The sequence below is a fragment of the Mus musculus genome, chromosome 12, assembly GCF_000001635.26.
Source record: "Mus musculus strain C57BL/6J chromosome 12, GRCm38.p6 C57BL/6J".
In the NCBI taxonomy this organism is placed as follows: domain Eukaryota; kingdom Metazoa; phylum Chordata; class Mammalia; order Rodentia; family Muridae; genus Mus; species Mus musculus.
The window spans coordinates 20,787,866-20,815,803 of record NC_000078.6 but is presented as its reverse complement, the minus strand read 5'-3'; the positions used below and the strand labels follow the sequence as shown (position 1 = coordinate 20,815,803).

The following is a 27,938-nucleotide window of genomic DNA, read 5'->3' as shown; positions in this document are numbered from 1 at the left end:
GCGGCCCCCGCCCCATTCCCAGCCCGTCCCGCCCCTCTCCGAGGGCGGCGTCGAGGCCAGCGGCTGGGAGGCGGGCAGTTCCTGCTGGCTGTGCGCGCCTTATTCTGACCTCACTCTAAGTGTAAGCGGCGGCTGCGGCTCCTGGAGCACAGCGGGCAGAACTGAGGTCTGCGCGCGCCCCTGCTGCCACAGGGCGTCCCGCGGTGGCTCCCCCGCCCTGCGGCGACTTCCGCGCCCGTGCTCCCCTTTATCCGATTCCCAGAGCGCCGGCAGTGACGGGGTCGGAGCCGGTGCCCTGGGCGACTGAGGCGGCCGTAGTCCGCGACCCGGCGATGCCGGACCAGATCTCCGTGTCGGAATTCGTGGCCGAGACCCATGAGGACTACAAGGCGCCCACGGCCTCTAGCTTCACCACGCCCACGGCCCAGTGCCGGGACACCGTGGCGGCCATCGAGGAGGTGAGCGGTAGCGTCGCCGGCGCTGGGCCGGAGGCTAGGGCCGCGGGGATCGTGCTGTGCCCTGGGGACCAGGTAGGCTTCCGCGCCTGGTGCCCGATACCCAGTGCCCTCCGCCTGCGCCCACACCCGGGAAACGTTTCTGGTCTTCCTAAGCCGGACGCAGCCGTGCCAGCTCTGCCCTACACAGAAGCCCTTTGGTCCCTGTTCTAGGGAGAGGCTGCTTGGTCACCTTGGGCCTTTTTTTGGGAACGCTCCTGTCTGTTCCCATTTCCCTCGCAGGGTTTCAGGTCCTTTGCTCCCATCCTCGGAGAGGTCAACTTCGGCTGCAGAGTCCGTGGCGGCTGAGGCCCCGGAGTGATAGGTCTCCCTGCGCGGACCTCTCCAACTTGTTCCAGAAGTGGCCCAGGAGGGGCAGCTCTGCGTTCTCAAACAACATGCACAGCAGATCCAGGGGACCTCAAGCTGCTTATTCAGGGGTGCCCATCCCATCTTGGAAGGCCTGGCAGTTCCCGCTACTGCAGAGCAGCGCTGTCGAGGGATGTGGAGAACCTGCGCTTTGAGGTCCAAAAGGTCTTTGGTGGCCACTTTTGGGCTACCTGTGTGGTGCCCGTTGACAGTATGGTCAGTTCCTTTGCAAGGTGCATAGTCATCCTATTTCGTGGCTAAGCAGCTAGCTCTCCAGATCCTGTTGTAGAGGGACTGGGAGAAGGAAGCAGCTTGGGTTGAAAATTGAAGCAGGCTTGGAAGAGGCTGTGTGAGTCCATGCAGGGACCGAGGCTGGCCGTGGCTTTGGATAGCCTCACTTACATCATTCTCTTTACCTCCCCAACAGAATTTAGTTTCGTGTTTTCGGCTCCGTAGGCTTTGTGTGTCCAGCCGGACTCACAATAGGTAGCTGGAGAACGAGACACACACGTATAGCAATAATGAACCGATGAATACATTTCCTTTGCTCAGAATTTTAAGATGGTGTAGATATTTTAAAATGCTTGTGCCAGAGGTTGGTGTTCAGAGAGTTTTCAAATTAAGCTATGTCATTACATCCTTTCCCCTTGCTTGAAGAAAGCATTTGCTATTAGGTTTAGCCTGAAAAAAAAAAAACTAGACTATTATTCGTTTGTGTAAAATATTTGTCTTTGTAGACCTACACAGTCAGGACTAGACTCAATGAAAAATACTGGGTTCAGCATCCTGCTCTTGGAAGTGAGCTAGGATATCCGTTCTTCTGTAAGGCCCCGGATGCTGGGCCTCAGCTCAAGTCCCGGGATGAACTGGCCAACACCCCACGTCCCTAGAGAAAACCACACCTGATGCAAGCTGCAAGAGGTTTTATTATCAGCTAGCTGAGGATGAACCCCTCACAGGGCAGGGGAGTTCGACCCCTAGAGGTGACAGTGGGGGGCTTTTAACAGCTAGCTGAGGAATTGGGAGGAGTTGGGAGGAGTTCTTCTCTTCCAGGTGTCCTTGGTGACATTTACAAGGCAGGAGTGAGGAGTGAGTTCTTTCTGAATTTTTATCTCTGTGTCCTTGGCACAGGAAGGCCAGCATCTCTGATTGTACAGTATAGAAACAAAAAAGCCTTTTGTTGGCTATAGAGAACAAAGAGCTTCTTTGTAGCTGTATTTTTAAAGATCAGGGAAAACAAGCTTGGGGAATTGTTTTAGGGGCATTACCTTCCAGGAAGAAATGCTTTAAGCCAGGGTCTCACACTTCTTCACCACCACCCCTCTTTCTTTTCACTCACCCCTCTTCCAAAAGATCTGCTTGTAAATCTTTTGTAGTGAGTTCAGTGAGAGCAGATTGCTTTAGTCCACTTTTCTCAGCCTGGCCTTTAGGTGCCACTGATGCCTTTAATGAGGCAGGTGGGGGATGAGGGGGATGAGAGCCCCTCCCCCATGAGGGCCCTTGAAAAGCACTAGGAAGATAGTCACAGTGTTTTGAAAATACATCATTAATGCTTATGAAAATGATTACATCCAAAAAGGTAGGATTCCCTCTGTGGAAAGGACACTTGTGTGTGATGTCCTTAAAAGACAGCCCATGTTTATAAAGTTAGGACGCTTCTCTCATTGTATTGAATCAGTTAGGTGTCAGTAATACTGGCAGATGTTGGAAAGCCTGGCAAATAGGAGTTGCAATTAAAGTAGGCATGGCCTTTCTCTGATTAATTTTAGTTTATTTTGGATGAACCCCAAGCTGCTTTTCCATGCAGTGCAGTAGATTACCCAAGAGCTCAGTTGCTGAGTAGATTAAAGAGAGACTGGATTTGGTCATTCTGTCAAATTGCAGGCTGGCTTCACTCAGCCTCCAAAGCAGAAAATGGATTTGAGATGGAAACAGAAAACCTGAAATCTTTGCAGGCTTATCTCATTTTAAGTAGAGCCAACATCTGCTCTAAGATAATAGTGTGTATGAACTAATTTGAAGGGTGAAAGGACTCAGTGTGGATTACGTAAATAATGCTTTCTTTCTCCTACATTATTTAATGTTCACTTCCAATACAAAATATTGTTCTCTCTCTAGTGTAATAAATAACACACCTTGTTCACAATACTTGGACTTTAAGCAAATGCCTTTTTATGGTGAAATGAGACATTAGAGTAGGTTTTGTGACATACAAAATGTTATGAATTTCATAGAAATACAACTAAAAAATTAGTCCCTGGTCTTCTACTTAAATGAGTTATGGAATTAGTAAACTTATCTGATTAACTTTGGCAAACCTGATTGCTTTGAATGGAGAATATGGTCTAGCCATTGTCATTTTCTGACTGAAATAGGCTTTCTTGGCTTGCACACCTGTAGCTAGAATGTCAGTAGTTCACCAGTGCTTGGCCTGTATTACAGGTATCATACTGTTGTGTTTAATCTCTATCCCTGCTGTGCAGATGAGGAATTTGAGGCTAGGAGATTAGTTCAGGTTATAGACAAAGCAAGTGGAGTTTGAACTTGGCTGGATGCTGCATTCACAAACTGAATGGCTTTTTCTAATGCTTAGTGATGGTGCATTCTCAAAACTGCCCATTGCTAGATCAGCCATCTCTTAGTCAGGCTCCATCACTTTCCAGTTGTATGAATTGGGATGAGACCATCCCTACCCACATACGTTTACCATTTTCAGTCCACTTCGCAGTCTAGATAATCATGTCTATTTCTGAAGGTTCTGGTACAGTACCCAGTAGACTTAGTAAATGGTAGCTGCTTTACCAGATTTCACTGTAGTTACTGTATAGACCCTGGAATGAGAATGGAGGAGGGGAGAAGAAAATGGATGAATGGATGAAGGTGTGCATATAAATGGAAATTGTTGTCCTTCCCCCTAGGTGTGCCTGTGTGTGTGTGTGTGTGTGTGTGTGTGTGTGTGTGTGTGTGTGTGTGTGTGTGTGATGGCTCCTGTGCTGACAGAGGCCAGAGGCTGATCTTGCAATGCTTTCCTGAATCAGTTCCCCACAGCCTGTCTCTGCTTCCCCTGAATCCTGGGGATCCCCATGCAGGTTCACAAGCTTGTGCAGCAAGCACCTGACCCCCTGAGCTGCCTTCCCAGCCCCCATGCATTCTCTCTAAGGAGCTTATTGTCTTGGTAACAGGTGAGAGTGTAGCTGGTTTGAAACTTTTCACTTCCTGATGACTTTCTCTGGGTGACTTACTTTGCACAGTTTGCAAAGTGCAGAGTGCAACTGGTGTCAGCTTTGTGCTTTGGAAATAAGGGAGGAAATAAGTAGTTGTGGCATAAATCTGAAAACTGAGCTGCGCCACCCCCCACCCTCTTCCCAGCTTTGATTTTTGTATCTTAGTTTATTTCAGCCTCTGGTTACTTCAAAATACTCTGGAAATAGAGAAACATTGTGTGCACTCTTGGGACACTCCTGTTGTTTGTTAAGGCTTCTTCATAGCTCCATTCATCTCTACCCTGCTTATTTGTCATTGATATAGTTTTAAAAATAAATTTGATATTGACTCTTAAGTATTAAAATTTAACTTTTTCCTTCCATGGCCATGAGTCTCTTATTCTGTTGTCCCGGTTACCTTGGAAATCCCTTTGCTGTTCTAACTGCAAAAGGAGAATGAACATCTAGACTGTACAGACTCCCAGGGGGATGCTGTTCACGGAGCCAGGCTCCGCCCAGCAGTTCCAGTGGGAACTGGCCTTGCATTTGATTCTGAGTTGTAATCTTATGTGACTTGTTCGTAAACCAGCTCCTTCAGAATCCCAGGCTAACAGATTTTGAATCTATGGTCAGAAGGTAGCTAGCTACCTTTTTCTTAGTGTATCCTTTGAAGGGTGTAGGTTAACAGGCCATCATTTTATGCTGTCCTGAAATCTGAATTGGTGTCTCTGGAACGTCTTGAATCACTTAGGGTGGAATTGGTTTCCCTCCAGCTGAATTCAATTTCTCTTTTATGATTAGTAGTGCAGTTACTATGATACCACTCCTTGTGCATCCCAACTCTTGCTGTGGTTCATTTGGGACCTGCTGCTATGTGTTAGGTGAAGGGATTAGACATCTCTTCTCTTTGAAAGAATCTGTGGTTCCATGGGGAGAAACCGATTCTCTAGGCAGATCAGTGACGTGAGGCCATGTCTGCGTGAGCATCTATGGTGATGATGTAGTGAACAGGAAGGCTGGGACCGCTTACATGTGATCAGAGCATCTATGGTGATGATATAGAGAAAAGATCAGGGATGTGGATGAAAGGGTCTTAAATGGAAGCATGGTGCAAGAGGCTCCAAGGTGCTTTAATCCAGTCTTCCATATCTGTGTCCCTACCTTAGGGAAATTTTTATCCACTCTTGGGCTGGTGATCAACTAGGCCTTTGGTGGAATTTTCCTATCCATCCAGGCTGCAGAAGGCCGCTTAGGCCAAGAATTTACAGAGGACTTTCATGGTGGGTGACTGTGCTTTTAGCTTTTGGTCAGCATTGTAGCCCAAGAATGAAGTCAGCTTTTTGCTAACGTTACTTGGTCTCAAATGCTTGGTGGGTGGCCACATGGGTCGGTGGCCACTCTGTTGTGTGATTCAGGACTTTGTTTTACATACTTGCAGGAAGTCCTGTTGATAAGCATAGGCCCTTGCAACTGCAAAATGCTTCACCTGAAAGCACCAGTCAGTGTGGTGTGGAACATGCAGAGCCTCAGGTTCCATGGCAGATCTGTGGAAATAGAGTGTGCATTTTAACAGCACTTTCAGGAGCAGTGTTTGCACCAGGGTTTGAAAGTACTGTTGTAGGCTGCCCTGAGTCCTGGCTATGTTCAGAGTTGCCTGGTGGGGGAGGGGGTGTCTGTGGACTGGAAGAACCTGGTTCTGCTCTCCTGAATTCTGATTTCACAAGATTTGGGTGAGGCCTGGAGCTTTTATATTTGTAAAAGGCTCCTCCCTAGTTGATAATCACTGATAGACAGGTGATTATGTCATGTTATGTGCCAGGTAGTGATGAATCAAGGATTTGCATAACTTGGGGATTGGATGTGGTTTTGGAGGGGAGGAAACTGAAGTCAAGACAGGCATCTCTGCAGAGGTGACCTTTGAGCAGTCTGGAATGTAGAGGCTGCCTGCTTGCAAAAACCTAGGCATAGAGGAGTCCTGGAAAAGGACAGAGATGTGAGTATCAGGGCAGACAGAAAGCCTGTGGTCAGAGGTGAGGGAGAGCAGAGGGGCCTGTGTGGAGGACTGGCTTAGGTCCAGATAGCACTGGGCTTTACCTTGGGGAGAGAATTTGCATGTTGGCTGTGGAGTGGTGCAAAGCTGTTAGAGGGTTTGGGGCTCAGACTCCCATGGTCTGATTTCCTCTTTAGGATTTACTTTTTATTGGTTTGTATCTGTGTGTGACCCTTGGAGTGCAGATGCCCTCAGAGCTTATGCAGCCAGAATTGTAGGCAGCTGTGAATTGCTTGGTTGTGGGTGCTGGGAATGAAACTTGGAACCTCCAGAAGAGCAGCAAGTTCTCTTACAATAAACCTTTTCTCCAGTCACTGCTTCACAGTTTAAAGACATTTCGGTGCTTGTTCCTAGGCCTAGGAGAAAAGTGGGGAGACCAGCAAAGGAGTAGGGGTTCATTTGTGTCTGCAGTGGTGGCAGTGCAGAAATGTCATTTGAACTGGGTGTCATTCCCTGATACTTGAAGCATTGATCTCCTATCATCTCCAAGTTAAAAGTGGCACTGTCCAGCATGCTTTAGTGGTAGAGACCAGCTCTACTGTGAAGATTGGCTGGCTGGAGGACTTGTATTGAAAGCAGTCCTTTTTTGTTTGTTTGTTTGGTTTTGGTTTTGTTTTTTGTTTTTTTGTTTTTGTTTTTGTTTTTGTTCTTTTTTTCCAGACAAGGTTTCTCTGTATATCCTGGGTGACCTGGAACTCACTTAGACCAGGCTGGCCTCAAACCTAGAAATCTGCCTGCCTCTGCCTCCCAAGTGCTGGGATTAAAGACGTGCACCACTATGCTGGGCTATAACCAGTATTTTTATGTGCTTTAATTCTGTGTTAAGAAAATGTGCTTTTGCCAGTTGGTTGCCTCATACCAGATTGTCAGCACCGAAGCCAGACATATAAATAATATTTTACAGATTGTACAGGCTGTGTTTATATATTTAGGGAATATACATATATGTATAAAATAACAAAGGAAAAGAGAGGTAATGAATTTGAAAGAGAGCAAGCAGGGGTATGTGGGTTGGTTTGGAGAATAGAAATGATGAGATTATATTACAATTTTAAAAAATAAAGTAATTGTAAAGTAAGAAAGCATTAAACGAGCTTATTTAAGATTATTCCTTTTTGAGAGAGGTCATATAGGCACAATGGAGTCATGTGACTCTGGGTTTCAGAAGTTGACAAAACAGAGTTCTGACCACTCTGCTTGGTTCTTCTATGTCCTTTCATTGTACAGAGGTGGGTTTCCTTAGTGCAAGTACTAAGTACTTATTTCTTCAGAATTCTGGTACATACTGAATATCAGATGTAATATCCTTCAACAGGAGATAACCTGTGCTTGATTTTTCTAAGTTCCCTTGGCCGAGAGACTTCTATTATAGACATTAGAGAGACATTCTATTAAATTTCCTTTCTATATCCATAGAGAAATTCATTCTGATTTGAGATATGTTTATCTAGAGAACCTGTCCTAATACAACTGTGGCTTTTCTCTACTTTGCCACTGATCGAGATGTGCTGGATACCAAGAGGGCTCAACAGTGTTTACCTTACATTTCTGGCTTTCCTCCCAGGGTTGGTTGGTACCTATCATCTGGTGAAAGAGCTGGTGAAGAGTCTCCCTGAGCCCAGCACTGAGCCACAAACAAAACTCTTGTTTCCTAAAATCCCTCTTTAATGTTCATTGCCTGGGCTCCCTCCCACTCAGATTGATAACCCCACTGCACCTTGGGTAATGGGCTATGCATGCTCTTCCCCTGGATTTCAGGAAGAAGAAGGCAAGTGCTGTGAGGCAAGCTCAGGCAAGGTCTGAAGTCAGGTCCTGGTAATGCAGGATCATTGCTCACAGAGGGCAGGAGCAGGCAGCTGACTAGCCTGAGCTGGAATGTGTTGGGAACTAAAAGGGGGCCCTGGGGAAGAAAGGAAAGGGGGGAATGTCCACGCCCTGCCAGAGTTCCACCTATGCTCTGGACAGAGTTGTGGGGGAAGCTGCCATACACTCTCTGCTCAGCCCCAGGTGGGCATCTAAGCCTTTGACCCACTCTTTGGGTGTGAACAAGGGGCAGCCCAACCTGGGAGCCCCGGGGCTACTTTCCTAAAGCCCTGGGGTTATGGCAGAGAGGAATGAGGGATGAGAGGTTCCCACATGGGTAAGAGAGAGTGAGCATAGTGGATCTTGACTGGAGCACATGAAGGCCTTCCATGGGGAGATTTGAAATGGCTCATTAGGAGAAAGCCTATCCCATCCTCCAAGCGCAGTGGGCCTTGATGAGCAGAGACATTCTATGGTCTTAGAGCTTTATTATAGAAAGGCAGGGAGAAAGAGAGAAGGTAGAAGAGAGAGAGGCCCCCCTAGAAGGCTAGAATGGGGAAGGCTAGATAGAAAGAGAGTAAGAGGGAGAAGACAAAGAGAAAGGAAAGAGGAGAGGAGAGGGGAGGGGAGGGGAGGAGAGAGAAGAGAAGAGAAGAAAAGAGAAGAGAAGAGAAATGAGAGGTAAGAGAACAAAGGAGCTAGAGCAAGAGAGATAGGTGGGGCTGAACAGCCCTTTTATGGTCTTTACTGTTGCTAGGTAATTGGGGAGGAGTTTAGCCTGAAGTATAGAAGCTTGGGACATTGCCTACTTGACTTTTAGCCATGTTTCTCTTGGGGGGGGGGCAGTAACTTAGGCAGGGGCCGGAGTTCCAGGATCATGAGGGAATGAATGCCTTCCTTCTCACATGGTGATTTATCACCCTTCTGGGGTTCAGAGCTCAGCTCAACTGGAGACCAGCCTGTCTGTGCAAAGCCCAATGCCCCACTTGAATGGTAAGTTTTCCCCCAGGGCTGGGAGGGGTGAGAGTCCTCTTTGAGGACAGGTTCAAATGCTAATGTAGTGCAAACCACACCTGAGATCTGGAAAAGGTCTGGCCCTGGACTTGAATCACACATTAACCTTGAGGAGGGATGAGACCTTCTGGCCAGTCAAGTTCTCCACAGGCAGACCTGCCAGTCCTACAAGGAGGTGGGATCTTCCGGGTGTCTTTCCACAAGTTCACTGTGTCTGTGCAGGCTTGAATGGTTCTCTGTGTCCTGCTCTGAGCTCTGCTGTTGGGTGCTTTGAGAGGACCTCAGGGAAGCTCTGAATTTGAGGCATGGTGAGCACAGGGTTACTGCCCATATAGTTTAGGGGCAGGGTGCTGAGCAGTGGAAGCTGGGGTGGTGAGTCCTCTTTGGGGCTGGATGGGAAGTATAAGCCATATGTGAGCACCTGTGAGGTCTCTCGTGTTGCTCCTCACTTGCTCCATCGGGGGTGACCTATGATAACTTTCCTATCATTGCCCAAATCCTTTGGACCTTAGTTAGGCTGGCTTGTGAAAACAAGGGTGGTTTCTTTGAGTCTGTAGCACACATGTCCAAACCCCTTTATCTTTTAGTACACATTAAGAAGACAGGTAAAAAAAAAAAATCTAATAGGTCTGATTTCATACATTATACTTGTTTTTTTGTTTTGGTTTTTCGATACAGGGTTTCTCTGTGTAGCCACAGGGTTTCTCTGTGTAGCCTTGGCTGTCCTGACACTCACTTTGTAGACCAGGCTGGCCTCGAACTCAGAAATCCGCCTGCCTCTGCCTCCCAAGTGCTGGGATTAAAGGTGTGCGCCACCACGCCCGGTCCCCCCCCCCTGCTGTTGATAACACACCACAGAGCCATGTTTGTATGAAATATAACACAAATTAGCTGCACGTAGCCTCCAAGACAGAATTGGATGGTTCGGGAAGATCTATGATTTCCTAAGATAGGTGCGGCTGCCAGCCAGCATAATTCCCAGGCAGGACTATGGAGCATAAATAAATTTTACGCCATAGTCCAGTTATTTTTTTAATATAAATAACAGGGAGGAAATTGTAACCTTCCCTCAGCCTGAAGCTGGCTGAGCCAGACTTGGACCTTGCTGTCACTAAGGAGATTACCTAGGGTGGAGCATTCCTCCCTAGATCACTCAATTGTTCAGCCATTGTCTCTGTTTCTCTTCAAGATACTGCTACCTGCTGAGAGGCCCCAGAGCTATTCTGGAGACTACGCCCTATCCTGCGCGCCCTATCCTGCATGTCATCACCTGCAGTTGGTTCCAGTCTCCAAGGATGAAGTGGCAGGAATGCTCCTCCCTGCCCCCTTATAAGTGCCTTCGCCATTGAATATTTGAGCCTTGATCAGAACATGGTCTTGGCTCCATTTCTCTCTCATCTGCCTAGTTTCCCTTTCTTTAAGTGCCAGCCTGCCACTCAGGTGTACCCAGTCCATGTGAGCCTCTGGACGGCTTGCAAGATTGCTGGGTGACATTAGCCAAGGCACATGCCATGTTTGGCCCTGAGGGACTGTTTCTGTCCAATATCTAAAACACCTTCTAAGCAACAGCACCTTTCTTCTTGAGGTGAGGTGGGAGCAAAGACAATGTCTGGCCAATCTCAGAGTCTCCAGTGCTCACCCAGGACAGATGCTCAGTGGGTGTTTCCTGAACATCATCAGATGGTCTGGGGCTCAGTCTACAGGTTCTGTGGCTTTAAGCAGGAGGGCCAGTGGCCTTGCTGTGTGTGGAGCCAACTGAGTTGGGAAAGGCTGGCATGGACTACTCTGACTAAATTCTCGGCTGTTCCAGACATTCAAGGTCTTTCCCCATGTCTACCAATTATCTGCTTCATCCCCACACTCATGGGAGAGTGAACCATGAACAGGGTGCTGTGGCAACACAGGAAACTCACAGACCTTGGTTTATTAGATTATTTTAAAATGCCAGACCAATAGAAAGGAAGGACGGAGCACACAGGAACACCTGTATTTGCAGGATGGAGGGCAGATGTACACAGCCTTGAGCATGCATGTATCTCCTGTGTAATTAGGCAAATGAATACATAAATACCACACAACAGCCAGACTTGGGGGTGGGGAGAATCACAGGCCACAGGGTACCATGCTTTAAAGGCAGTCAGAGGCTTTAAAAAGAGGGGCTAAAGAACTTGAAGCTGGATGACCTGTTTCTCAAGCGCTATGCGTGTTTGCTCAAGGATGTCGGGGAACCAGTACCCTTCCCCGAGCCCCCTGAAAGCTTTGCATTTTATATAAAACAACTAAAGGAAGCAAGGGAAAGCCCTTCATGAGATAAGCAGTGTGGCTGTGTGTGTGTGTCTGTGTATGTCTGTGTGTCTGCTCCTGTGAGCATGTAAATGTGTGTGTGTGTGCGCATGTGCCTGTGTCTAAATGTTATTTCTAAAGTGTACTTGAGAGGAAAATAAACCAATGAAAATTTAAAAAAAATAAAATAAAATAAAAAGAGGGGCTAAACCTTCTCACTTTATACAGAACTTATATATAAAAGTAAGGATACCACGGTTTATACATGCAAGCAGCTTTGGTTGGAGAAAAATGACCAAGGGAGGTGGAGCCATGAATAGGAAGGGCTTGCCTATATAATGTCTATCTTCTTCATCCTCACAAAGTCACCTGGGATCATAGAATAAATCAGCTGGTCTCGGTAAGATACTGAAAAGTCCTGTCTGGTGTCCTAAGGGCTTAAAGGCCCTCTGTGGGCAGGGAAGGAGCCCTACAGCTGAGAATACTTGAAACCTTGGAAGGAACCAGCCTGGACTGGATGGGAAGGGACATCTATTGGATCAGATAGAGGAGGGAGCTGCATCCAGCCAGACCAGGTGAGTGTGATGTGCTGCCTGGACCCAGGTCCCAAGAGAGCAGGAGAACTCATGGAGAAGTCCACTTTTGCAAGCAAAGCTGAAGATGGCAGGTCAAGCCTGTGTTTCACACAACTGTATAAAAGCCCATTGCCCTGAGAACTGGCTAGCACGGCTGGGATCACACTGCAACCAGACAACCGGGCAATGGATGGGTTCCTTTTGGCACCTTTGTTGAATTCTTCCAGGGACAGTTTGCCTGAGGAATGGAAGAGGGAGACTTAGGATTAGCCAGTGATCTGGTTAAAGTCTGGAACCCTCTGGAAAATGGACAATGTCCAGTCCTCTCCTCTCCTCTCCTCTCCTCTCCTCTCCTCTCCTCTCCTCTCCTCTCCTCTCCTCCCCTCCCCTCCCCTCCCCTCTCTCTCTCTCTCTCTCTCTCTCTCTCTCTCTCTCTCTCTGCATCTCTCTCTCTCTCTCACACACACACACATACATACAAACACACACTCGGGAACATATGCCATTTTGAGGCACACAAGTGGTCAGAGGACAACTTGTAAGAGCTGGTTCTCTTTTCAAGGTGTAGGTCACGGGGATTGAGCACTAGTCATCAGGTTAGGTTTGGTCATGAACTCTGTGGCCTGAAATAAGCTGATAGCCCCACCTAGAGGCCTGGAGAGCCACCACGATCTGGGGCAGCTGGGGAGACAGGACAAATTATGGCTGCAGGTCAATTTACATTTCTGTTACTGTGATAAAAATTCCCTAACTAAAAGCAACTTAAGGGAGGAAGTTTTCTTTGGTTTACTTCTAGGTTACAATTCATCACTTCAGGAAGTCAAGGCTTTAAAACCTCACAGGGCAGAGAGAATAGAGGTATGAGCACCTGGCTCATAATGATACTCTGCACTTTTTTTCTGATACTCTTCTTTTCCCTTTATTACACTGTTCAGGCCCCCTGTCTAGAGAATAGTAATGGGGTTTCCCACATCAATTAACCAACAACACAACCCCCAACAGGCATGCTCATAGACTGGCATGATCTAGATGAGTGGTTTTCAGCCTTCCTAATGCTGTGACCCTTTAATACAGTTCCTTGTTTTGTAGTGACCCTCAACCATAAGATTATTTTCACTGCTACTTCATAACTGTGATTACACTATTGTTATGAATCTGAATATGAAAATTTATGTTTTCTGTTGATCTTATGTCACCTCTGGGAAAAGTTCATTTGATCCCCCAAAGGGGCTGGAACCCATAGGTTGAGAACCACTGATCTAGATAATTCTTCAGTAAGATTCTTCTGGTGGCACACATCTTTAATCCCAGTACTCAGGAGGCAGACTGGTGGATCTCTGAGTTTGACGCCAACATGGTCTAAGCAGCAAGTTCCAGGACAGCCAGTGCTACACAGAGAAACCTTATCTCTAAAAAAACAAACCAACAAGCAAAAAAAAGACTCTCCTTTATGGCTGGTGAGATGGCTCAGCAGTTAAGAGCAGTTGCTGCTTTTTCAGAGGGTCCTGGATAAAGTCCCCAGCATCCATAGGGCGGTTCCCAATCATTTGTAACTCCAGTTCCAGGGCGACCCAGTGCACTTTTCTGGCCTCTATCATATTACACAAACATACATTCAGCTACTTGAGCGTTTGCTCAAGTAGAAAATAAATACTAAATCTAAAATAAAATAAAAATTAAAATAATAAAAAAAAAGACTTCTGAGGTGATTCTAAACTGAGTCAAGTTGACAGTTAAAACTATCACAGCGCCCCCTAGTGTTAACTCTTGTCAGCTTCGGGTGTTGAGAACTATCCACCTTTGCTGTCCTAACTTGTCCTATTCTGTACCAGTTTCTCTGGCAGCCCAGTCTTCTCATCTCTTGAGTGCTAGCAAGTGGCCCCTGGCTTACAGGGCAAAGTATGCACTCAGTGGCCTCCATTGTGAGAAACAAACAATTGGACAAGTGCACAGTGGGGACACGGTCTCCATTTTGAAACTGGTGAAGTTCCTGACTTTGACAATCAGAAACAATGGCCCTCCGTGTTAGGTGTGCCACCAACACAGTGCTACTTTAGACTCACACCCACACAAGTGGGCTTATCCCCATTTCACGAAGAAGAAAGCCAAGCCTGGGAAGTGGGCAAGCCTCAGTATGGTCTGTTGGAACACAAGCCTCCGTGTCAGAGTACACAAGAGAGTAAAGAACACTTTAGAAAATGGCTGAAAGGCAGCACCAGGCAAGAGGCTGCATTGCTTTGTGTGCGGACATGTTTTGAAAAGCATTTCCTTGCTGCCTGGAAAGCTTTTGCTGTCTACAGTTCCACGGGAGCCTTGAGTCCCGCTGAGCCTGGTCCTCAGCTCACCTGCACAGAGCACTGGAGGCTGTTCACTGCTCTCTCCTGTGCATTAGCTTACATTCAATCTCAGTACGACCCGGGGAGCTTTTCATGCCTTAATGCTGCATTTCCTGTTGGAACAAAACCCAACCAGTCTTGGCTCTACAAAGCCATAGACTGGCAAAATCAACTCACCATGCAGCTACCTCACCCTTGCTGAGGTCCTGTGAGAAACTCAGCCAAGGCACAGCAGGACCTCTCACCACCTCACCTCCTCCTGAGACCTGCCTTTTTGCAGCTGTGGTAGGATCTCAGAGTCCTAGGTACCATGAGGCTCAGTGGTTTCTGTTTGATGAGCCCCATGAGTATCTGGGGTGCCTCACATCCCAGGATGATGGCCTGGTTGGCCTCTCAGAATCTCAAGACTCAACACCCCTTGATTCAGTGTCTCACCTCTCAGCCACCAGTATGACCTTCCTCCTCTCCCCATATATACTTGTGGAAATATTAAGACCACTGTTTCTGTCAACATGTGTGCTAGCTAATTTTATGTCAGCTTGATACAAGTTATAGTTATCAGGAAAGAGGGAGCCTCAGTTGTGAAAATTTCTGTATAAAATGTCTGCAGGAAAATCTGTAGGGTGTTCTCTCTCTCTCTTTCTCTGTTTCTCTCCCTGTCTTTCTACCTCCCTCTCTCTTTCCCTCCTTTTCCCTCTTTTGTTTTGTTTTGTTTTGTTTTGTTTTGTTTTATTGACACAGGGTTTCTCTGTGTAACAGTCCTGGCTGTCCTAGAACTCATTTTTTAGACAAGGTTAGCCTTGAAGTCACAGAGAGCCTCTTGTCTCCTATGAGCTCCGATTAAAGACATGTGCCACCATGTCTGACCAGAGGGTATTTTCTTAACTAGTGATTGATGGAGCAGAGCCCAGCCCATTGTAGGTGGTACAATCCCGGGCTAGTGACCCTGAATTCTATAAGAAAGAAGGCTGAGCAAGCCATGGGGAGCAAGCCAGTAATTAGCAACCATTTCTCTATATCAGCTCCTGCCTTCAGGTTCCTGCCCTGTTTGAGTCCTGCTCTCACTGCTTTTAATAATGAACAGTTATATGGAAACTGTGAGTGAATAAACCCTTTCCTCCCCAAGTTGCTTGTGGCCATGGTGTGTCATCACAGCAATGGAAACCCTAACTCAGACAACAGGGATGAAGCCTACAGCTCAGAGGGTCTACTGACATACCTATGGTTACAGAGCCCTAGGAAGGGTGCAGGATGCAGGCTAGGTGTACCTGACCCTGAATTCTAGTCTCCCTCCCTCAATCAGAACTGAATCAAGTGGGCTGGAAAAGGGCAGGCCTGCATAGGGCAGAGGGTGTATCCCAAACACCTCTGTGCCATCAACAGTTTCACGGGCTCATCTACTCCCCTCTTCCCATCCCCACCCCCTCTCCCAATCCCCTCCTCCCTCGACACCTGCTCACTCCTGCATGTTTCCTACCATCATTGTTTGTGTCCATCTGTCTGAAGATCTTGTCTGTTCGCTTCTCGGGCATGGACTCGTCCTTGGGCATCTTCATCACAGAGGATAGCATCTTGTAGATGGCCTACAAAGGGGCATCTGTGAGTGTGCTCTGGAGGATGGAGGGTGGGTTATGGTCTTCGCTCAGATAACCAAGGAGAATGGACAGGACAGAATCAGGACCCTTCTCTCATCAGAACAAGTTTCACAGAGAAGGTGCTGGGCAAAGGGAGCCAGGAAAGTTTGTGACATTCAAGAGCACAGGATACAGCTGGGGTGTGGAAGGATGGAGGGCTCCTTGGTTTGGAGTTGAGGGGAGGTTGTGAGGCAAAGCGTCTGTCTAAAAGGAGGTTCTTTGGTGGGGAGCTGGGAAATCCTGGAGGGAAGATAAAAAGGGAAATACATTGAGCCCTGCTCACACATGGGTACTGAATCTGCAGATTCAACAAACTACAGGTGGGAAATAGTCTAGAAAATGAAACTGGAGGTACACAGACAGTTTCTTGTTATTTCCCAAATAATACAAATTATTATCATCTATAGCCATTGTATTAGGCACTGTATAAAACTACTATACTTATTTTATGGATGTATGTAACTATTTATTTGAGACAGATGATCTCAGGAGGAATTCAGAGGATAACTTGTGGAATCTGGTTCTCTTTTCCTACCATGTGGGTCTTAGGGATTGAACCCAGGCTGCCAGACTTGGTAGTAAGCACCTTTACCCACAGAGTCAGCTCACTGGACCAAATACAGTGATGGTTTAGAGCATGGAGCAGGAAGGATGCAGGGTGCACATAAGCATCGCTCCTGTGAAGAACTGACTGCTGACTCATCTTTTAATGTGTCATTCTGATTTCTATAGGAAGCCCTATAGATAGCTAACGAGTGTGCAGGTGAACACTCACCCGTGCAGAGGCCAAACAGGAATACAGGTGTTCATAATAATCCCTTTATCCTCTCACTGAACCCGGCTGGGGCTTACCATTGTAGCTAGGCTGCCTGCTCAGCAAGCTTCTGGGACTCACTTGTCCCCTAGTTCTAGGGATTCGGGCATGCTCAGGCACTCCTGGCTTTTCCAAGGGTGTTGGGATCAGAACTCAGGTCCTCATGTTGGGTATCAAGTGTTCTTCCCCACTGACCCATTTTCCCAGTTCTTGCTTTTACAATTCTTAATCACCTATCTGAGCCTCAGATCTCATTAGAGGTTAAAAAAAAAGACCCGTTTTATAAAATTGTGTGAATAAACCTGATGGATGAGCTCAGCTGGGGCCTGATGTCCTGCAAGCAATCAATATATGCTTGGCTTTTATCATTACTCTCTGCAAAGACAGGCAGTCCTTTAGTACACCAGGTAGCAAGTGGGCAGAGGAATGACCTGGTGTATGGGGTCGGGGATGGCTGTCCTGGATCCCTGCACTCCCCATGCTTAAGGCCCTGTCAAGTGCAGGTACCTGCACTATCTCCAGCATTTCACTGCAGCTGATGTAGCCATTGCGGTCTAGGTCCTATATGCTGAAGACCCACTTCATCTTCTATTCCAATTGTCCCGAGAGGTCATGCTCAGAGCAATGATGAACACTCAGAAGTCGATGGTGCTGTCGCTGTTGGTGTCAAAGGTGTTGAAGACATGTTCAGCCAACTTGGAGGCATCTCTGTAGGGGAAAAAGTTGGCCTAGAAATTGAAATTGTACACAGTCAGGTGGCCAGTGGGACAGTCATTGAGGAAGCCCTTGTACCACTCCTGAAGCTCATGGTTGGTGAACTTCCTGTGTTTCCGCAAGTCCTGCAGCACCTCAGGACCCGGCTTGCTGTTCTGCTTGCCCATGGCAGCTGGCAGTGGAGACTAAACCTGCAAGGCCAAGACACAAGGTGAGCGGTGGATACTGAAACCCTAAGTCTCGTTTCCTATCACACCCTACCACCATGCTGGCTAAGCAATATCCTCTGTATGTCCAGTGCCATCCAATACAGCAGTGGTTCTCAGCCTTCCTAAAGCTGCAAACCCTTAATACAGTTCCTCATGTTGTGGTGAACCCCCAGCTATAAAGTCATTTTCATTGCTACTTCAAAACTCTCCGATCTTGCATCATGGTGCACCTGTGCATTTCTCACAATGGTCGTGGCTTTTTTTCAGGTGTATGAGGAAGTCGGGTGCAAGTCATAAGATTTGGCTGCAGTCCCTGGTGCCATCTTGGGACTGCTGCCACACCCACTCCCCACATCTCCCCCTTCTGTACTTATTGGCAGACAGAATGTCTGTCTTAGGTTGCACCCTGCGGCAATACCCCTTACCCATCATCGGGAGACAAACTGCATTGGTTTGATCCCTATCTTAGGTTGGTGACACGCCCAGGGCATCTTACCCGTCACTGACTACTTCTCTAGCATGCCAAGCCACACATGAGGAGATTGTCCTGTTTTCACTGCCGCAAAAGCCTGTATCATCAAGGCTTGGGCTCCGTGCTCACGACTCTGCATGCAGCAAATGCACCAGAAGGCCAGGATGCTGATTAATATCAGACACAGGGCAAGTCCATAAATTCCGGCTCACTCTTTCAAGCAGGAGACAGCGGTCAGCAATCCAAAGCTTCTGCAGCATGAACGATTAAATTATTCACAGACGCGGCAGTTTGTAAGGGATATGGCCGCACAGGTGGCTGCGGGGGCAGAGATTGCTACAGCAATGACAATGGCTGCAGCAATGCCAAAAATCGCTCTTAGGTCCAAACAAAGTCATAGCAGAAGGAGCCTGAAAGGGCCAAGGTACAAAGTGAGGCATCCTAGTCACAACAGCTAAATGATATTCAGATGCATTTCAGAACATACTATAATAACAAATAACACTACTACAATTAACAACATTATTCTCATACCTACCATTATAAACAATAAACACAAAAGGAGGCCACATACAAACAGGCATAGCCTGAAAAGAAGCATTCCTCCCTCCAGCAAATTGAAATACAGAAGTTTTAAACACATTAGAACCATTCCAATAAAATCTTGCATTGCCCCAGGCCCCTCCTGCCACCATGCTTAAGGGGGAAAGATCAGTGCAACTACCATTCACCCCACCTAACAACCATACATTAAAAGGATTACTAGCTCCTACTTGAGCTGGATTTTCATATGTCCAATTATACCCTGAAAAGGAACTATTATGGACTGTACCTATATTAGGGGAAAATGAAAAATAATTCTTCACTGCCCAAGGTACGTTTCTAGATTGACAGCCGGTCCAAGGTGGAAGGGAATTATGAACACTCCTTCAAAAAAGGGTCCCATCTAGGTTAGGAGGGTATAGTGCTATTGCCCTTGGATATACTGGCAGGTCACAACCCTCGAATCCAGGCAGCATTAGCTTTAGTAGATACAGCTGAACACAATCACTCATCTGTGAAATATTTTGAATCATCTGAAAACACAACAATCCCCTAAGCTGAAGCAGCATAGATTCCCGCACTGGAGCTATCTCTCAATCCCATGATTAAAAAGGCAATTTTAGTAAAGCATTAGATGTAAAGAATTGAGGAAACACTTGTGCCGAATGCATCAACGGCATGGTTTTCAGGAACACAGACATAATTCCCCAATGTGGCTCTTCAGTTCTCACTAGCGGGAGCATTCCCAGCCACAGGAATATCCACATCCTCATCGCTCTGCTTGCCCTGATTTGCTCTGGTCAGCTGCTCTGGGATCCACAGCAGTTGTTGGTAATCCTGGGGAAACACACAAACAGACCCTCTCTCCCAAACCTACACTGGGTCAGGGCCCTTCCAACAACCAGTCAAGACGTACACTTGGATGGAATAATTAGTTTGAGCTACTACAAATCTCCCTTGTCCATCAGCATGTCTTGATCCCAGGCTGGCTGCTTGCTAGGCAGAAACCTCAATGAAAAAATGCCTTTCAGTCTAAATATTGGCCTGGTGACAAGTAGGCGCGAGCCAGATTCTGCCAATTGCTTGGAGTCATGCAGTAGTGGTGCAGGTTCTCTAATTGCACTCTTATAAAAGCAGCACTGACACGGTAAGTACGAACCCCTTACTCTATACTTTGAACAATCTTCCAATCAAGCAGCTCATGATAATGACCTCCCTGTGCATCCTGAAATACAGGAAAGCACTGGGCTCCCAGTTCCCTCCAGGTTTCTGAATGCAGACTACGCCCGGATCCTCTTTCAGGGGCTTACGGAGGCGCCCATGGTGGCCCTGGCCCTGAAGGTTCTACCTTCATTTTCACTTTCTCTAGACTGTCGGCTATGCTCTCCAGATTGTCATCAGACATATCCCCATCACTAGAACTTCCTTCTGCCTCTGACTTTTGGGATCGCGCCTCTCTCACCTGATTCAGTGCCTCATTGTCCTTTTGGAGTTCTGCTCCACATCTTTCCTTATCCTCGATACAACCCTGTATTAGCTTCCACACTGGCAGCACCCCTTTAGCGAGAACTCCCTGTTCTTCTGCAAACTTCAAGTCCTTCCCTAACTTCTCCCACCTGAGCCCTGTAAGAAGTCCTGATATGGAGAACCAAGGAGTGACCTGATCCATTACTTTTAAAAAGTTCTCCAGGGTCTCCTTTTTCAGCCCGATTCCTTTCACTTTCAGCAAGTCCTTAAGGGCTTGGCTAACTGTTTGACCTGAGGTTGAATTCCCCGTGGTGGTTGGTGCAACTTATCCCAAAACCGGGAACCTTAACATGTCCCAAAAACGGGAATTTTAACTTGTACCAAAACTGGGAACCTTATAGTCTCAATCCAAGAACTTAAATTGTCCCACTTACCCGGGAACCTTTCCAGCTAGCTGCCCTGACTGGGATGAGTTCTGAAGGTCCCCATATGGGCCACCATTTGTAACTTCCAATTCCGACCAGCAGAAAGGAGTGATGACAATATGTTCTTCTCAAAGCAGTTTATTCAGGAACCTTTCAATATGCATGCATGAATCTCTCTCCAGGAATAGTCTCTTGTGTATCTCTCTGCACCCAATCACAATCCCTTATATAACCCCTCATCCACAACCAATCGGCCCAGTCTACATAACAGCAGTCCATTGGCCAGAATCATCCCTCGTCATATGGTCTGGTCTTGCATCACGGTGCGCTTGCACAGTTCTCACAATGGTCGCACCTTATTTTCAGGTGTATGAGGAAGTCAGGGGCAAGTCATAAGACTTGGCTGCAGTCCCGGGTGCCATCTTGGGACTGCTGCCACATCTTCTCCCCACAGTAGCTCACCCTGACTTCAAACTTACTACGTAGCTGAGGACAACCTGCACCCTTACCTTCCTGCCTCCCCTGTCTAGCAGTCACAGGTGTGAGCCACAAAGCCTGACTCTTTTGCAGGTTTTTTTGTTTCGTTTCTTTGGTTTTTTTGATTTTCGAGACAGGGTTTATCGGTATAGCCCTGGCTGTCCTGAAACTCACTTTGTAGACCAGGCTGGTCTCAATCTCAGTAATGCCCTGACTCTGCCTCCCTAGTGCTTTGATTAAACGTCATTTGCAGTTTTAAGATGTCAAAATGTGTACATGTATTCTTTTACTTTTTTCTCTTTCAAAGCTTTAAGAATATTTATCTATATAGTATGTTACAAATAATTTTCTTGTTATATAATACATTCTGAGGTTGCCTGGTACCTGCAGAGGCCTGAGTAGTATGTCGGATCCCTGGAACTGGAGTTACAGAAGTTTAGAGCCACCATGTGGGTGTAGGGAACAGGACTGAACTGGGGTCCTCTGCAAGAACAGCAAGAGCCCTCTCTCCAGGATCCCATTTCCCTTAGATTTCATTTTCTACTCAAAGAAGAGGAATACCCAAATCATAGTCGCCCAGCATCTATCTCTTGACTGGTGGCATGTCTAAGAACCTCTGAGTTGATAGAACACTATAAGCTAAGGCCTGTCTGGGGGGGGGGCTTCAGGAACAAGAAATAGAGATGGAGCCTTGGCGCTGGCACACAGCTCTAATCCCAGCAGTCAGAAAGCAGAGGCAGCCAGATAACTTTTGAGCTCCATGCCAGCCTGGATTACAGAGAAAGGACCCTGTCTTGAAAACAAAAAACAACCGAAACCCAGACTAGTGTCCTGGAGGACATGCATAGAGGGGACCAGGCTATCTTGACTCCCCTGGTGATGGCTTACTGCCAGATGAGTATCTTTTCTTGCTACATGCACTTCCTATCTCACAGCCTTGCTTCTACCACGGTTTAGTGTCCTCTTTACTTATCACCTACAGCCTGGGCTTCAACCTCAATTCAGCCAACCTCTCCCTTGCTCACTGGACGTTGAGCTTGACAGGGTGGCCAGTTCTGGCTGGAAGTACCCCCAGAAGCTAGCTACATCCAGCTCTGAACAGGAGCACACAGTACCAAATTCTCCAGCCACAGACAGTCTGCCCTAAGAGGACAAATGCGACTGCTGGTGGCTGAGGGGTCACTAAAGGCCTAGGAAAAGCATACAGATGAGCTGCTCTCCATGGAGCCCACTACCCAAGGCTCTAATTCACACCCCAACATAGAGTAAGACCACATCATGACTCTTTGGGAAGGGATAAAAATGCCCCGGTTTTATTGTAGGTAATTCATTTTGGAAACTCAATTAACAAAACACATGTAAAGTTGAAGCCACCCTGGGAACACGGAGGTGTAGGTAAGAATAGGGCAGCCAACAGTGGGAGGGTGGTACTCCTGGGGATGTTTGATCCAAAGAATCCCTTAGTGGATCAGGACAAGAGGTGCAAAAAGAGATGTCTGGGGATAATCCAGGAATACTGATGGAGAAGGAACGGAGGAAGGAGGGGAGGAGGAAGGAAGGAAAGAAGGAGGGAAGGAAGAAAGAAATGAGGGAGAGGGAAAAGGAGGGCATGGGAGGGAGAAGGGAACTGGAGTACCTAGAGGAAGGGACAATGAGCTGAGCCAGGAGGTGACTACTGGATGTTACTGTCAGAGGCAGGCCCTCGGGAGGCCCTCAGGCTGGAGACAAAACTGTGAAACAATGTGAACAGAAGACCCCAGAAAAGAGAGCATAGTTTGGGGTGGTAGCAGGTAAAAGGTAGAGAAGTCAGGTTGGACCAAGATGGGAGGTGTGGGGTCCCCTGCTCAAATATTAGTATTGGAGAGAAAAGACCTAGACCTGGTGAAGCCATGTAGCTCAAGGCCCTCACCACTGAACCATTCACACAGGGAAACTTACAACGTATCTCTGGCCTGGAGTTCACTTAGAAATGTCACCCATCAGATACATCTTGCTAACCAGAGAACTGACCATCAGAGAGCTGCAGAACCTCTCCTAAGTCAGCCAGGACCTGACTCCAGGATATCCGGCTATGGGATTGTGCTGGTATGACAGTCCCAGAGAGGGCAATGTGGAAACAGCTGCATTGACACCACCATAGCTAGCCCTGTGCTTATGGCTCCTCTTCATGATCAACAGCCCTGCACCCCACAGCCTTGGTTTCCAGCTCATGCACGCAGCATCCACTCACCTCATTGAACACACATCACTGCTGTGTCTGTGATTTATCATCTAACATGCTAGTAAAATGCCAAACTCCTTGTACCTGCTCTGCAGATATCTGCTGGGAGGAGGCTGCAGTGCACACAGCCTTGGAGTTGTTGGAGGAGAGGCTTCGTTTCCCTTATTTCTCATTCCTTTCCCAATGGCTTGAAGATCTGCTCCTTACCAAATATTTCAGAAGTAGGAGTTCTAGAACACAGGCTGTGCCTCTGCCCAGCCTTTGCTTCCTCCCTGGTAACAGGATGCTAATTAGAATTCATGCTTTGCATTGGTTTTGGACATTCTTGCTGTTGTGGTTATAGTACACACACACACACACACACACACACACACACACACACACACACACACACACAGATGGCCTTGTTCTCAGGATGTACTAATACTAATTTGGAGGCAGGAAGAACTTTGACATAGCTCACATCCAAGCAGATCCCAAGTGACCCTCTGTGGATGCAAAGAACAAGGCGTAAGCATCAGGAGGATGGAGATGACCTGGGAACCTTCAATCCATGTTTCAGGGCAACCCCTGAGGTGCTGGGGGTTCATGGGATGTAGAAAAGGGAAAAGGAAGGGTCTGATCCTCAGGATCTGGTTCTGAGGTTCTGCTTGAAGATCTGCTCCTGCATGCAATGTCATTTAAAGAAAGGGTTGTGACAATAGGAATGTGTCTGGCCATCTTAAGCACCTGGGACCAATGGCATAAGCAGTATGAGATAAGGAGGAAGAGAGGGTAGGATTGACCCTTTTCTAAAACTCCAGTAAAGGTTCCAGGACTCCACGGCGGGCAGTCTGCAGGTGAGAGTGTGGAACACAGAGGCCAGCAGCTTCTGGGACATGCGAGAGCCACAGAGCCTCTGAGGCGGCGCCATTTTCGGCTCCAGACAACCGGCCACCTTCCTGGTCAGAGCACATGTGTCCACCCTGCCCGAGAGGGTTCTGCCTCAAGTTCCGCGGGGGCCACCTTGGTTCTGGGACTCCTCGGCTGGCGGTCTGCGGGTGAGAGAGTGGAACACAGAGGCCAGCAGCTTCTGGGACAGGCGAGAGCCACAGAGCCTCTGAGGCGGCGCCATTTTCGGCTCCAGACAACCGGCCACCTTCCTGGTCAGAGCACAAGTGTCCGCCCGGCCCGAGAGGCTTCTGCCTCACATTCCGCGGGAGCCACCTTGGTTCCAGGACTCCACGGAAAGTAGTCTACACAGGTGAGAGTGTGGACTACTGAAACAACGGCTTCTGTGACAGGCCAAAGCAACACAGCTTCTGGGAAAGATCCTGTTTTGGGCCTTCATCTTCGGCCAGGAGGAGGTCCAAACACCAGATAACTGTGCACCTCCCTGAAAGAGAAGACCTTGCCTGCAGAGGCTGCTCTGACCACTGAAACTCAGGGAAGAGAGCTAGTCTCCCTGGTCTGCTGATAGAGGGTAACAAAATCACCAGAGGAACAATCTCTAAACAGAGACAACTATAACAACTAACTCCAGAGATTACCAGATGGCGAAAGGTAAACGTAAGAATCTTACTAACAGAAACCAGGACCACTCACCATCATCAGAACCCAGCAATCCCACTTCGCCCAGTCCAGGGCACCCCAACACACCTGAAAAGCTAGACCTGGATTTAAAAGCATATCTCATGATGATGGTAGAGGACATCAAGAAGGACTTAAATAACTCACTTAAAGAAATACAGGAGAACACTGCTAAACAAGTAGAAGACATTAAAGAAGAAACACAAAAATCCCTTAAAGAATTGCAGGAAAACATAAACAAACAGATAGAAGACATTAAAGAGGAAACACAAAAATCCCTTAAAGAATTGCAGGAAAACACAACCAAACAGGTGATGGAATTGAATAAAACAATCCAAGACCTAAAAAGGGAAGTAGACACAATAAAGAAAACCCAAAGTGAGGCAACACTGGAGATAGAAACCCTAGGAAAGAAATCTGGAACCATAGATGCGAGCATCAGCAACAGAATACAAGAGATGGAAGAGAGAATCTCAGGTGCAGAAGATTCCATAGAGAACATCGGCACAACAATCAAAGAAAATGGAAAATGCAAAAAGATCCTAACTCAAAATATCCAGGAAATCCAGGACACAATGAGAAGACCAAACCTACGGATAATAGGGGTGGATGAGAATGAAGATTTTCAACTCAAAGGTCCAGCAAACATTTTCAACAAGATTATTGAAGAAAACTTCCCAAATCTAAAGAAAGAGATGCCCATGAACATACAAGAAGCCTACAGAACTCCAAATACTCTGGACCAGAAAAGAAATTCCTTCCGACACACAATAATCAGAACAACAAATGCACTAAATAAAGATAGAATACTAAAAGCAGTAAGGGGAAAAGGTCAAGTAACATATAAAGGCAAGCCTATCAGAATTACACCAGATTTTTCACCAGAGACTATGAAAGCCAGAAGAGCCTGGACAGATGTTATACAGACACTAAGAGAACACAAATTCCAGCCCAGGCTACTATACCCAGCCAAACTCTCAATTACCATAGATGGAGAAACCAAAGTATTCCACGACAAAACCAAATTCACCCATTATCTCTCCACGAGTCCAGCCCTTCAAAGGATAATAACAGAAAAAAACCAATACAAGGACAGGAACCATGCCCTAGAAAAAACAAGAAGGTAATCCCTCAACAAAGCTAGAAGAAGACAGCCACAAGAACAGAATGCCAACTTTAACAACAAAAATAATAGGAAGCAACAATTACCTTTCCTTAATATCTCTTAATATAATGGACTCAACTCCCCAATAAAAAGACATAGACTTACAAACAGGCTACACAAACAAGACCCAACATTTTGCTGCTTACAGGAAACTCATCTCAGAGAAAAAGATAGACACTACCTCAGAATGAAAGGCTGGAAAACAATTTTCCAAGCAAATGGCATGAAGAAACAAGCTGGAGTAGCCATTCTAATATCTAACAAAATCGACTTCCAACCCAAAATAATCAAAAAAGACAAGGAGGGGCACTTCATACTCATCAAAGATAAACTCCTCCAAAGTTAAAGCTCAAAGCACACATTGCACCTCACAGAATAATAGTGGGAGACTTCAACACACCACTTTCACCAATGGACAGATCATGGAAACAGAAACTAACAGAAGTGATGAAACAAATGGACTTAACAGATATCTACAGAACATTTTATTCTAAAACAAAAGGATATACCTTCTTCTCAGCACCCCATGGTACCTTCTCCAAAATCGACCACATAATTGGTCACAAAATAAGCCTCAACATATACAAAAATATTGAAATTGTCTCATGCATCCTATCAGATCACCATGGACTAAGGCTGATCTTCAATAACAAAATAAATAATAGAAAGCCAACATTCACGTGGAAACTGAACAACACTCTTCTCAATGATAACTTGGTAAAGGAAGGAATAAAGAAAGAAATTAAGGACTTTTTGGGGTTTAATGAAAATGAAGCCACAACATACCCAAACTTATGGGACACAATGAAAGCATTCCTAGGAGGAAAACTCATAGCTCTGAGTGCCTCCAAAAAGAAACTAGAGAGAGCACACATTAGCAGCTTGACAACACACCTAAAAGCTCTAGAACAAAAGGAAGCAAATTCACCCAAGAGGAGTAGACAGCAGGAAATAATCAAACTCAGGGGTGAAATCAATCAAGTGGAAACAAGAAGAACTATTCAAAGAATCAACCAATCAAGGAGCTGGTTCTTTGAGAAAATCAACAAGATAGATAAACCCTTAGCCAGACTCACTAGAGGGCACAGGGAAAGCATCCTAATTAACAAAATCAGAAACGAAAAGGGAAACATAACAACAGATCCTGAAGAAATCCAAAACACCATCAGATCCTTCTACAAAAGGCTATACTCAACAAAACTGGAAAACCTGGATGAAATGGACAAGTTTCTAGACAGATACCAGGTACCAAAGCTAAATCAAGATCAGGTAAATGATCTAAACAGTCCTATATCCCCTAAAGAAATAGAAGCAGTCATTAATAGTCTCCCAACCAAAAAAAGCCCAGGACCAGATGGGTTTAGTGCAGAGTTCTATCAGACCTTCAAAGAAGACCTAATTCCAGTTCTTCACAAACTATTCCACAAAATAGAAATGGAAGGTACTCTACCCAACTCATTCTATGAAGCCACAATTACTCTGATACCTAAACCACAAAAAGACCCAACAAAGATAGAGAACTTCAGACCAATTTCCCTTATGAATATCGATGCAAAAATCCTTAATAAAGTTCTTGCTAACCGAATCCAAGAACACATGAAAACAATCATCCATCCTGACCAAGTAGGTTTCATCCCAGGGATGCAGGGATGGTTCAATATACGGAAATCCATCAACGTAATCCAGTATATAAACAAACTCAAAGACAAAAACCACATAATCATCTCGTTAGATGCTGAGAAAGCATTTGACAAAATCCAACACCCATTCATGATAAACGTCCTGGAAAGATCAGGAATTCAAGGCCCATACCTAAACATGATAAAAGCAATCTACAGCAAACCAGTAGCCAACATCAAAGTAAATGGTGAGAAGCTTGAAGCAATCCCACTAAAATCAGGACTAGACAAAGCTGTCCACTCTCGCCCTACCTATTCAACATTGTACTTAAAGTCCTAGCCAGAGCAATTAGACAACAAAAGGAGATCAATGGGATACAAATTGGAAAGGAAGAAGTCAAAATATCACTTTTTGCAGATGATATGATAGTATATATAAATGACCCTAAAAATTCCACCAGAGAACTCCTAAGCCTGATAAA

General features: G+C 46.4%; 1 long non-coding RNA gene across 1 annotated transcript; it reads left to right on the top strand.

The window, feature by feature from the left end:
• The first annotated feature begins 24 nt into the window (after positions 1 to 24).
• 1700030C10Rik (RIKEN cDNA 1700030C10 gene) lies at positions 25 to 11,415 on the top strand. The gene is made up of 2 exons (NR_015521.1): positions 25 to 458; positions 10,123 to 11,415. It is a non-coding gene; the product is annotated as an RIKEN cDNA 1700030C10 gene (long non-coding RNA).
• The last annotated feature ends 16,523 nt before the right edge of the window (positions 11,416 to 27,938 follow it).